The sequence below is a fragment of the Equus caballus genome, chromosome 19 (genome assembly GCF_041296265.1).
Source record: "Equus caballus isolate H_3958 breed thoroughbred chromosome 19, TB-T2T, whole genome shotgun sequence".
Classification (NCBI taxonomy): Eukaryota; Metazoa; Chordata; class Mammalia; order Perissodactyla; family Equidae; genus Equus; species Equus caballus.
This window is the reverse complement of record NC_091702.1, coordinates 27,355,542-27,368,134: the sequence shown is the minus strand read 5'-3', so window position 1 is coordinate 27,368,134 and position 12,593 is coordinate 27,355,542. Positions and strand designations below refer to the sequence as shown.

General features: G+C 40.9%; 1 long non-coding RNA gene across 8 annotated transcripts in view; it reads right to left on the bottom strand.

Annotated features, from left to right (window-relative positions):
* Positions 1-12,593, bottom strand: part of LOC106781978 (uncharacterized) — a 193,752-nt gene that overhangs the window by 75,711 nt on the left and 105,448 nt on the right. For 7 of the 8 annotated variants that reach the window (XR_011428759.1, XR_011428762.1, XR_011428764.1 and 4 more), the window contains exon 1: positions 10,881-11,170. This is a non-coding gene — a long non-coding RNA (uncharacterized lncRNA). Of the gene's footprint in view, positions 1-10,880; positions 11,171-12,593 lie in introns of those variants that run through there. The other variant, XR_011428765.1, reaches the window with a different exon arrangement.

Here is a 12,593-nt window from a genome sequence, read left to right as displayed (position 1 = left end):
AGTACAGAGAGTTTGCTTAGACCTTTCACCCAGCTTCCCCTGATGTTAACATCTTGTGCAACCATAGTACAACTATCAAAACTAAGAAATTAGCATTGGCACAATAATATTTACTAACCCGCATTTTATTCAGATTCCAGTTTTTCCACTAATGTCCTTTTCTGTTCCAAGATCCAAACCCAAAGGCCTGATTTTAATTGGGGCAATTTAAGATTGTCTCTGCACATAACAAAACACATAGAGTTCTTAAGTCATAGGATCCCCTACAAATTAAGCTCCATGACAGCCAAGAAAGGCTTGGTCAATCTTGTTTACCTCTGTAATCCCAAGCCTGGGCACAGTGCCTGGAACATAGAGGCTCATAGTGTTGAATGAATGAGTGGATGACTAAGAGACCGGTTAGCTCACCTTACCTTCATTTTTATAGATAGAAGCCAACATGCCCAGTTTCACAGTCTTCCTCTAAATATTTCATTTTCCCCTAATTCCTGAATTCTCTTGGTTACTCCAATATTTTCATATAGCATGGTTTTGCTTGAATTAGATTTGAACTATTGAGAATTCTGGAGACACAGATGGCAATCCCTCTACTAACTACCTCCTGCCCCAACCCACAAAGTTAGGCCAAATACCCTTACTTGTGCTCCCTTAAGCACATTTCATCACCATACTTATTATACTATCTCATAATTAACTATGCAGTCTAGAATAAACTTCTGAGTGAGAGTTTTTTCATCTGATTACACTAATTACCTGACAGATGTTAGGTATTTAGTAAACACTAGTTGAGTAAATGCATGGTAACCTTTCATCAGTATACCAACATTACCTATACACCAACATTAAACATATAAAATTCTTTAAATTAGCATCATTGATGCTAATAATTAGAAAACGAAGAAAAATTGTTCAGTGGAATATATCATGAAGTTTCCGTTCTATGCCTTATGAAAAAATTGAATTTGGGGTCCATGTTCTCCAGCAAACTCATGAGAAAGTTTATTCTATAACCAACTAAGGTCTCTGATCTTTCTTTTTTCTTCAAGACATGTTTCTGACTTAAAACAAGTATATTTCTGTTTGTTTACATGTTTGGTAGATTTGTCCACTAAAGAGAGCAAGAGCTGGTTTATTTTGACTGTGGGCCTAGAGTACTTAAAACACTGCCACACGCTATATGCTAGTCAATAAAAAACTGTCCTGGGTGTAATCAAAGAGAGTAGAGACTATGAAAGCTGTTCACTGCCATGCTTCCACTGCGTTATGACTACTTCTTCCGACCATCATTCACTCTCGCACGCAGTGACTCATCCAAACCCACATCCTTCTCTCTGACAGGTACCAATGCCCTCCTGGCTTGACCTACTGAGAGGCAGGGCCGCATGGTGGAAGTAAAGGTCTTTAAAGAGTCTTAGATCAGCCAGCTTGTGGGCAGGACAGAGCTCTGAGTAATCAAAGATAATTCATTCTACATAAATGTGTATACACACTGTAAGCAAGTCTGTCTACAAACACAAAACAAACCACATCCTTGTAGAAGAACAGAGTTAAGAAGGCCCTTGTAGAGAATAACACAGTGGACTAGGGAGGTAAAGTGGCTCAGCTAAGCCCACACTACTAGAGCCCCAGTTAGCAGTCTAAGTATTTCAGAATGTAAATCGTTGGATTGATGCTTCTAAAAATCACTGCTTCAAAACTGGATGCCAAAGGTGGCAGCAGCAGGTATCACAAATCAGATCATGTTGTTCCCTTGCTTGAAGCCTTTTAATGGATTCGGATTGTGCTCAGGGGGCCAGGTTCATGGGCATGATTTACAAGTGCCATGGTGCTCTGAGCCCTGCTTGCACTCCAGCCTCATCTCTCATCATCCCTCTGGTACTCTGCAGTCTCCCGTCCCACTGTCCTAATGACAGTGGTTCTCTGATGCCTGGTCCACATTCCATGTTATCTTCAGACCCTTTTCCCACTGCTAGGCCCCTGTCAAACCCCACCCTCTATGCTCCCCAACTTACCCTATGATTCCCTACATTAGACTGTGTAGCTTCATGTTGAAATTAGTCTATTTCCTCCACAAAATAATAAATAGCTTGAGAGCAGCAATCACGTCCATATGATGCATTGCTTTATTCCCAGGACCTTGTACAGTGCCTGGTGCATTATAAGGAATAAATAAATATTTTGTCAATGAATGAATACATTTAAAGAAGGAAATAAACATTCCTGTTAGTTATCTGCAAGTAATAACTAAATTTCTCAATAACACCATTTTCGCCCATAGGAAAATAACACTAGATAAGTCTAAAACCAAACAATATGGTATTTTATAAGGGTTGGTCTGCTATAAATAGAAAATCAGTTATCATCGTTATAATTATTTCTAAGCACCACACTGTATCTATGCTGTTTAATCAATTAGGCTAAAAAAACTATATCTACCCACTCTATTCCCTGCCAAATGATAGTCAGAATGCAATTTCAACATGCTGGGTCCTTAGAGCTCTGATCTACTAATTTTGGATTTGCAGTCATTTCCATTATAGTTAAAAGAGAGTGCTTTCAATTTCTCGCCCCTGGGTACCGGCACCCAGACAATGTGCCATTGGAGCCCGTAAACCTTCTTGCTAACTCTCGGAGTAAGCAGCCTGTGCCACTCAGTATCTGCATTCTTTCTGCTCTAAAGATTTCCCATATAGACTGTTTTATAGCGCAGTGGCATTCTATACATATAAAAGAGTTAAGCTTTTATTCTTGTAATATTCCAGAGTTTTTCTGAGGGGATCACGTGACAATAAATCTGTCTTTCCTACAAGTATTTACATCTCTTGTCTTCTGCATGTGAATCAAGGATTGCCTTTGGATCCCTGCCAAAATAAGCCTTAATTGATTTTTTTCAGGTGTTTCCTACTGCCATGGCAACCGTAATCAAATATCTTTTCATGAATAGCCTTGTCAATTGCAATATAATATTCTCACTGAATACGGTCTCCAGTAGTAGTTCTGCCAAGCTCTCTGGAGCTTTCTCTTTCTTGACCTAACACTTCCTTCAGGTTCCTAAGCCCCATGGAAATAACGTATTTAAATAGATTGCATGATTTTTAAAATGAGAACCTCCTATGAATTCCATCAGTAATGACACACACACAAAAGATAAAAATAGATCATGCTTTCAAGGGTAATAGATATTTTAATACAAGCCTGCTTTGTCAAATATCTATAACCCCTCCCAAATCACCTTGGAAGGCTTTGTTTCATTTTTTCTTTTTCTCTCCCAAGAAAAATCATTATTCATCGTAAGAGAGAACATCTTGTCAAATGTTGCAGTTCAACAAAATAAGGAAAACATCTCTGCCAAAATGCAGCAAATGTGATTACACAAGGCCAAGGAGAAGCCCATAATTAGATCATTACCATGGAAACAACCTAATTACATGTGTAAAGCAGTGAGGGCTGCGTTGCAGATCTGAATATGTTAATACCATTGTCTGTGTTATAATATTTCTGCTACTTAGACTTCCCCAAATATAATCATATAAGCCATATAGATAAATCCCAACTCACGTTAAATGAATGAAAAAATACTGCACAATTATATGAATGGAGTTCAGAGATAGTCACCCTATTATAAACGTATACCTATACACTTAAATGAGAAAAAATGCTGTGTGCATTAATAATAAAAGTACATTAGCATGTAAATAGCTGAATGGCCTTAAGTACGCATTCTGGAATTTCATACTGTGCAAAAATTATTTATAAGGACAACCAAAGTTAGGGCAAGGTAATTAAATTTTTTAAACCATGTATTCTTTATTTATACAAGGGAATATTTTTATATGGTCTACTCTTAGTTATTTCGAGGTCAGCTGTTCTTTAAGGTCTCATTTGATTCCTGAAGGCTAAAATGTGAGGGTCCATATGTTGTTCAAGCCATAGTCAAAGGGATAAGCCACATCCCCAAGGGGCAGTGGAGAGGCCACCCAGAACAATTTGATTAATATCAGGGCCTGTTTACTTTTTTAAATTATCAAAGCTGAATACCTGTTCCTAACTGCCTTTTAGCACTATTTACAGTTGTTCTTGTATTTGAATTTCTTAGGCATCTTCCGCTTGCTTTTCTTAGCTGGACCCTTCTCTCTCAGTCATCTCGGACACCGGCTGTCACTTGCACAAAAGGCAGATATTTCTCCCTCCCTGCTGAAGTTATAAGTAGGGCTTTGGTGAGCTAGTTCCCGACATCCCCTCGTCTCCTGGAAACAGCACTGCTTCCAGAGGTGAGGAGGGCAAGAGAAAAGATATTCCTGATGCTCCTCACTCTCTGGCCCCCACAACACACACACACACACACACACAAGCACATGCACACGTACACGCACACACACACACACACACACACACGATCGGGCTCAGAGAGCACAGAGGTGAGGGCAAGGGCATGAAGGGCTTTTTCATTTTCTCACTGGCCTGCATTTCTCATGCCATCTGTGCCTCTGATAGTAGCAATGCTCCTCCCCTTCTGCCATTCCCTACCCTTCCCTACAGCCACAAGGAACTGGTCTCCTGCTGGGGAGGAGGAAAGGAGAGGATGGAGGGAATGGTGGCTCTTTGGGGTTGGGGATGCACACTCATTCTGGAGCTATCTTCTCCATGCCTTCTTCTCCTAGTTCAACATGCACACACAAAACACACACACACACACCTGGGAACTCCCCTGGGAGTGGGAGAAGTGGCAAGTCCATCAGCAGCTCAAGGATCTTAGCCCCAAAAAACAATCTTTCTTTGACAGAGGGGCAAAGGGGTGTGGCACGTGAGCAGGTAACTAGCTGGGGACAGAGACAGAGTCCGTCAACACAAGCACAGGATCTGAAGGAGAAAGGGAGCCTGATGGAGGGAAAATAGCTGGGCTTAAATCAGGCCTTGATTCTACCTTTGGATTGTCACCTTGCGTGAATTACTTTCCCACTGGCCCCTCACCTTTCTCCTCTGTGTAGAGCCGCAGGATGGAGCTTGATGAGGTTTAAGTCTCTACAAGCTCTAACCTTCTGATTCTATGCCTATAACTTAGGCTGAGCCAAGCCCAGCTTCCTGCCTTTCTGCTCACATTCAGCCCGGGTGGTCCCAGGCCAGGATGCTGGCCTCACTCAGGCTCCTCCTCCCTCTACCATCCAGCCGCCAGCCTCTAAAACACACACACTGCTGGGATAGAGACACCGAGTCAGGACCGGAGACAAGATTACTATATTTGGGCTGAAGCAAATCACATAACCTCTTTAGGCATTAATTTTCTTCTCTGTCGAATGATGGCAGTGGGAAGGGAATCTAGAGGGGGTGGTGAGTGAAGGGATCTCTGCAATCCCTTCCAGCTATTACATTCTATGAGGGAAATTAATTTTCTTTATGTACTTCTTTCATCAGCTTCCTTCCATACGCAAATCCCCCAGTGATTCCCCATTTTCATAAATCCCAAGCATAAAAGCCACTGCCTTTCAGAACACCCATTAATCCAGCTACAGTTGTCTTGACCCATCTTATTTTCTCCCACACCCTTTTCCCACCATCTCTCACCCCCAGCTCACTCACAGATCCACACATCCCCAGTCCTAGTTTGCTCCTGACCCCAATGCTGCTTCCTTATTCAGGAACCTGACACATAGTAGGCACTCAATAAATACTTGTGGCTGGACTGTTGAGCTATGCTGTCCCCACCATCCCAATCCCACCCCCGTTTTCAAGAACAGATTAGGCCTTACCCCATCTGGGAGGCTGGCCCCGGCCCCTCTGAATTGCATGATCATGTTCACCTCCAATCCACAGAATTTATGTTGCAACACACCATTTAGGACCTGCAGTCATGACCTCTTAATCACTGTTAAAAGTGTATGAAAAATGTGATCTACTCATTAAAGGAGACATTTTGAAGACTAATAGCAAGTCTTCTAATTCTTCATAATTACCATACTGCCTAACCCCACATGAATCCTTGATAGGTACTTAGGAAACATTAAATCCATAGGCTGGGAGGTGCTCCGAGAACATTTCCTCTACTGAGGATGCCTATCTCCCCCATTATACCGTCTTCACTTGGCAAAATGCTCACTTTTCAAGAAGAAACTCAAATGCCAGTTCAGTGTGGCCTTTTCTTGACACCACTAGGCAGAATTTCTCTTTTCTCTTCATATATATGTCTATTGGCACTTGTCATGTGGCCATAATTGTTTATTTATATATCTGTCTCCCCACCTAAACAATGAATTCTTTTCCTTCAAGAAAAGAACCAGATTTCACTTCTGTTGTAACTCCACGCCCAGTACTACCCTCATAATATAATACACGTCCAATAATGATGAACGAATGTACAGAATGAATGCACATAGCCTTTAGGAAAAGAGTTAATTTTTGCTTTGCTCTCTCTGAAAACTGTAGAACCAATTTTTGACAATTTGAGATGAAGAACTAGTTTATAAGTTCACAATCTAAGCTGTATACAGGGTCAGGGGATAGATTATCCATAGGTTTCTGGTATCTATGCCAAGTCTTCTCCTCAATTACCTTTAATAGTTCTGAGTTGGCTATGCCTTACACTGCACTCTGTGGCTTTTGAAATCCACATTCAAGAATCATTAAGTGTTTAAAAACGACCCTTAAGAAATTTGCATAGTTAATATACTAGAAAGTACCAAGAATGTGCTTGTTACAATATCTTTTCCTAGGGTGGTCCATGGATTGCCATGAGACTTAAATTGCTCTTCCAACACCACACATGTACCTCTCATCATTACTATCTACCTTGAAGTAAAATATGCTACTTATTCTCTCCATTGGATGCATAGTCTTTGAGAACAGGGAGTTTTAGACATCTCTTTGTTCTCTGTAGCACCTAGCACAATAATTTCTATGGGGCAGGGGCTAAGTAAACAGTTTCTGTATGAATCTATTAATAACCATATTCCAAGTTTCTGATGAATATTAAAACTGAGCAACATGGGAGAAATTACTCTTATCACAGAATTAGTAGTGGTTGTCCTTTTCCTGAGCAACTAGTTTGTTTTACATAATGATCTTTATGAATTGTATTACCTCTTTCATTTCTTCCCTTAAAGTTGTCCACTAGACATCTTAGACTCAACTTGGTGGACCACACATAGGGAGTACGTGGGACTTCAAGGTACAATGTAATATACAAAAGCCTGTCTCCTTTTGCTACCTTTATGTTCCCTTTATTTAATTTTTCCTACTAAGTTTAATTTAATATTATCTTGCTATATTCTATGCATCTTTGTAAGCTGCCTTAAATTATTTGCAGGCCAAATAGATATTTATGAGCATAAATAAACAGACACATACATAAAATAAATATGAATGAATAAATACTAAATATCAGATCTGAGATTTTCTTGATTAAAATTAATTCTTGATTAAATATCATTTCCAGATTCGCTATTGATAAATTTCCTTTAAATTGTTATTACCAAATCACAATTTTAATCGTCCTATAGATTTTTCATAATTTTGCTCATGCTTGAGAATACCTTTTGTTTTCCGTGTAATCATTTGGCCTCATTACGATGCACTTCCAACTTAGCTAGTGGCTTTATGGGGGGATAAAAGGAGGATGAGAAGGTGGACAACAACTGTTTTCGAGATTATCTTTGTACTTGAAGAGTTGGGATGCAATAACGCTAACACTTATAGAACGTACCATGGGCTAGCACCAAGAGCTTAACATCCTCATTTAATCCTGCCAACACCCCTAGGAGATGATACTATCACTGTCATGCCCTATTAGTGATGGGGAAACTGAGGCCCTCAGTGGTTTGGTAACTTGCCCAAGATCACCGCTTGACTAGATGACAGAACAGGGATTGAAACCCAGGCCAACTGGCCCCAAAGCTGTGTTTCTAATGACTTCGCTACCTCAGCTATTAATAACCATATTAATACCCTGAGCTACCCTGAGACTTCCAAGTCCTTAAGAGACCGATAAGGTAGCATTGAAACATTAGCTTCCAGTATTGTTCAGAAACTATTACGAACAATAAGAAGGAATTGGCAAACCAGATAATCACTTACGCCGCTGCAAGTAAAAGACAATTGCCCCCTCGAAACCCACACTATTCCCCAAGGCAGCATCCCTCAGATCTTGCCCTTCCCCAGCCAAACAAAACTTTAATGGATAGTGCTTTAATACAAACATTGTGGATTTTTAAGAAATTTAAATGCTATTTAAGTAAATAGGATTGAGAAAAGGGGGGATTTTCTTCCACTCTTGGTAGAAAAATTATTCATTGCCTCCTGCTATTAGAAGTCATTTGTTGTTTCAGTCAATACTGCCTGGGGCAGGCCTGGGCTTTATTTGCCTTCTCTGTGTTTGAGTCCTGAAATGAGGTTATCGATTTATGATCAGTGTAGCTCCTGGCTGACTCCTGGGTGTTATGATACGCTAACACAGGGTCTTCAGGAAATCACCTGCTACCCCTCAAGGCAGGATCGACTTCTTGTTCATTTTTGTGTCACTCCAGTATCCAATACATAATAAACAATAAATATATGCTGGCGAGTGACTGGATTCATAATTATTCTTTGGGTATAGATTTTAAGTTTCTAAAGGACAAAGACTCTACCACCTTATATAGTGCTAACACTGAATAATACGGAAATGATCCAGTGAACGAACTATTTATAGTTTTAAGATACATGGTAAAAATGATTTATGTATTTCTGAAGTCATATGCATGAAAATAAAAGCTTTGCCTGTAACAAAAATTTGTTTCAAACCCCATGAATCCTATTTCTTAAAAAACCAACCTCTTTCTAATTCATTAACTAGTGATTTGGCTCTTTTCACTTCCTCAGCAACACAAAAGAGTTTTGAGTTCTCTCATATTCCCCATTGTAAACCTTCATCACCTCAAATATAATTGACTCCTAGGAAAATGGGTCTTAGAAAAATAAAAGACAACATATATTTCTCCAGGACAAAAGTTAAAAGATTTCTGCTATTTTGTTTAACTGTAAAGGGCTCAATATTATGCCATTCAGAGGAGGTTTCACACCAACAAGTGTGAATGGGGTGGGAGAAGGCAATCCCAGCTCACCTGGAACTAAGATCCAGATACATCTGGCTTTTAGCTTTAGAAGAAACTCCTGTCCATTAAGCTGTTCCTATCCACCAGGTGATTTCTATGGGGGATGAGGACTCTCCTAAAAAACTTCAAACCTCATTCCCACCTGGGGATCAATTGCATACAGAAATGCATAGAGGACTAGGGGTGGTAGGGAGACAAGGATGTCTAGTGTTGGGAGGATTTTGCAGAATTTCCCAGGGGAAGTATTCCAGAGAGAAATGTGACAGGCATGACAAGCCTGCCTCAACCATGGAACAAAGAGTGAGGAGTGAGAGGGATCCACCAAGTACCAACGCCAGCCCTACTGCCGCCCCCAACAGCCCCACCCCCAGAGCTGTTCCCTGCATTTCTGAGGGGCCCATTTTACTGGGTGTAACTGGAAACCAGGAAGCTGTTCCTTTCTCATTTCCCAGAAGACCGCCACCTTGCAGGCCATGAGCATGGAGGGCTTTGGGGCCAGGCTGCTGGGCAAGGATCTACACCTCAGATGGGTAAAAGGTGGTGGGGAGAGCAGGAGGGATTGCTGGCCAGGGGAGCCCCTAGGATTGGATCTGTGAGGGCACATAATTTACCAATTGTGGCCCACAGAAATACCTGAGGTGGACTTGGCAGGGAATGACATGCTTGAGTGAGTGGAGCTTATGGTCAGCAAAATATGTCTTTATCCACTACAAAATTCAAGTTTAAAGGCGAAAGCACCTGTACCTGCATGCCAGAGAAACCTGAGAGGATTTAGTTTATAAATTCCTCTGTAAGATAAAGCAGAAATAAAGTTATAAATTACCATATATTCTTGACTGGCATCATGCTTTATGGTTTCACAAACCATGTCTCATTTCTTTCTTAGAACAACTCTGTGAGGAAAACAGAATAGGCATTATCCCTATCCAGCAGATGAAGAAACTGAGGGTCAGAGAAGCCCAGAGAGTCGACCTCGATCATACAGCTCATATAACTCCAGTGGCCATATAGTTCCACAAATCAAGAATCTCCGTGTGTTATACATTCATTGAACCTCAAAGTACTAAGAACATGTCCTAGGAGTTCATGATAAACCATGATCTTACTGTAGGGGGCTAGTTGGAGGAAAGGTGAGCCTGTCATTCCAACAGATGTGTGCAGGGACAAACTCATCCTGGCGCTTACTGCTCTCCCAAAGTAGTTTGTGATGGTGTCTTTCCCTGTCCTTTGCTTCCATTGTCTCCTGACTCTACTTCTCCTCCTCCTGCTCTCTCCAGACAGGCACAAAGGCTGTCCTGCAGTGGCTGGTGCTGGGAGCATAGTGGTTACTTGGAGAAGGAGGAGAGAGAGGAGACATAGAAGGGAAGGATATGAGAAGAGGCTGAGAGCAGGGTGGACGTGGCCTCAACCTACCTCTCCTCACTCTATGCTCGTTAAAAACATTCCCAGAATCATTCCCTCTTTAAAATCTCATTTAGCTGAAATGTAAATACAATTAACCAAATGCAGTAATGTGCTCACTGGATAAAGAAAGCCATAAGAGCTTTTTTATTTTATTTTTTTTTAAGTCAGCAAACAACACAACTCATCTGCACAGCCAGCCAAAACAAAACTCATGGGGTATAAGACCCCATCAACTTTTCAGACTAAGCGTGTTTTTAGCATTTTATTTTTGCCCGTTTTCAGAGCCCATTGCCCTTTCCCACATCTTCTGCATATTCCTGTGGAAGCCAGTCCACCCATACAGCACACCTAGGCCACGCAGGGGGCCGTGCAGGCAGCAATTGCATCACTCACCGTCCGGTCTGCCCCCAGTGCTCTCCTCAGGTCTGGAAGACACCATGGAGACGAAATACTTTCCAACTGATTTTTCTGTCTTAGAAAGAAAAGCAGAGAAAAGGAAGGTTGCCAGAGGCAGCGAGATAGGCAGAGACAGCTTGGCTCCTAAATACTGCAGCGAGAGGTTTACATCAGGGTCAAGCAGAGCACTTCTTAGCTTCTGAACAAAAGAAAAAGTTGTCCCCATCCTGGCACTCCATGACCAGGTGGAGGCCGCCTGTCTCTGCTCCCACGGTGCAGGCGATTGTACCCACCACGTAATAAAGGTCAGAGGTGCTGGTTACATAAGTCTGATTAAAGAGTCCAGGCAAGTACAGTGTGCTTTGAGGAGTGAATCAGAGCCAGCCCTCACCACAGCTATTCGACAAATTCTGTTCCTCAGAGATTTATGGAGTGCCTGCCACATGCAAGGCACTGTACCGTGAATTAAAATTTTAAAGGAATGCTCACAACTTCTATTACCTTTGATCGATACCCCTGGCCAGGTAGTTACTCTTGCTATCAAATGATGAGCTGGGGTCCAAAGTGGTTCTGCGACAGTGATGAGGTAGAAGGGTCACTGAGCCTAGCTGCCAGTCTCCCACTGTATGAGCTAGATGAGTCTTTCAACCACTTGGGCTCCAGTTCTTCAGTTATAAAGAGGGGGGTTGACCAGTTGTCTCTGTCAAAGACTCCTTATAGTTTGTTTTTTATCCTTTGTAGTTCACATTACTGAGTACCTGTTATCTGAAGTGGGTATCCATTTTATACAAAGGGATATTCTAAGAGTCTAGATTTCTTAAGGTCCAATAGTCTCAAATCAATACCATACGAATTTTATATTTAATATATTCATATTAATTTATTCATATAGAATAAATAAAGGAAAAGTGAACAATGCTTTCTTCCTTTCCATCAATTGGCATTTCTTTAGGCCAAAACTGTGTCTCATTTCACTCCTTGTTTTCAGTTTTACAGGGAATGTGAGGTCTTAGCTAGAGAATCAAGACTTGCAGAGTAATTTTTTATTGTTGTCATTTTTCGTTCTAATGTAAAAAATTAGTTGCCGAGAGAATATACTTTGTAGTTCCTCCTAGGAGTGACTCAGAAGGTAATGCAGGCTTTCCACAAGTAGGAAACTAAAGTTCACCCTTTTAAAAATCCATTGTCAACAAGGTTCGGGATACATATATATATAGTTCTCAGCTGTTACCATACATTTGTGTTGTGGTTTGCATTTGTAAAGGATTTTATAATTATTTAGCTGACTCTGGTGATAACCTTCTAAATTAAAACTCAGTCTCAGTAATGGATGTTTTGACTACACTTGCCAAGTCCACTAGCAGGAAATGAGTGAAGACGTCTGGTTTGGAAAGAACCTTTCTGTGTGTTTCTAGCAAGTAAACTGTCATCACGTTTAATTGAGATTTGAGAAATGGGAGGCGAAACAGCAGTGAACGATGGTATTTGCAAATTAGTTGAAGCCAAGCGAATTTTTGCCTGGAGTGTTCAGACTGAAAAAATAAATATAAAGAAAATCAATGATAGTGGAGAGAATCTTTCTTGCTTTCTTGTTGATTTTCCGTGAATTAAAATGTTCATATTTGATTCCGCTTGAAAGTTCCTGTCTTTTTTGACCCTTTAAGGGAATTTGTCAAATTTGAAATAAGATGTAGATATAAGATAAGATGT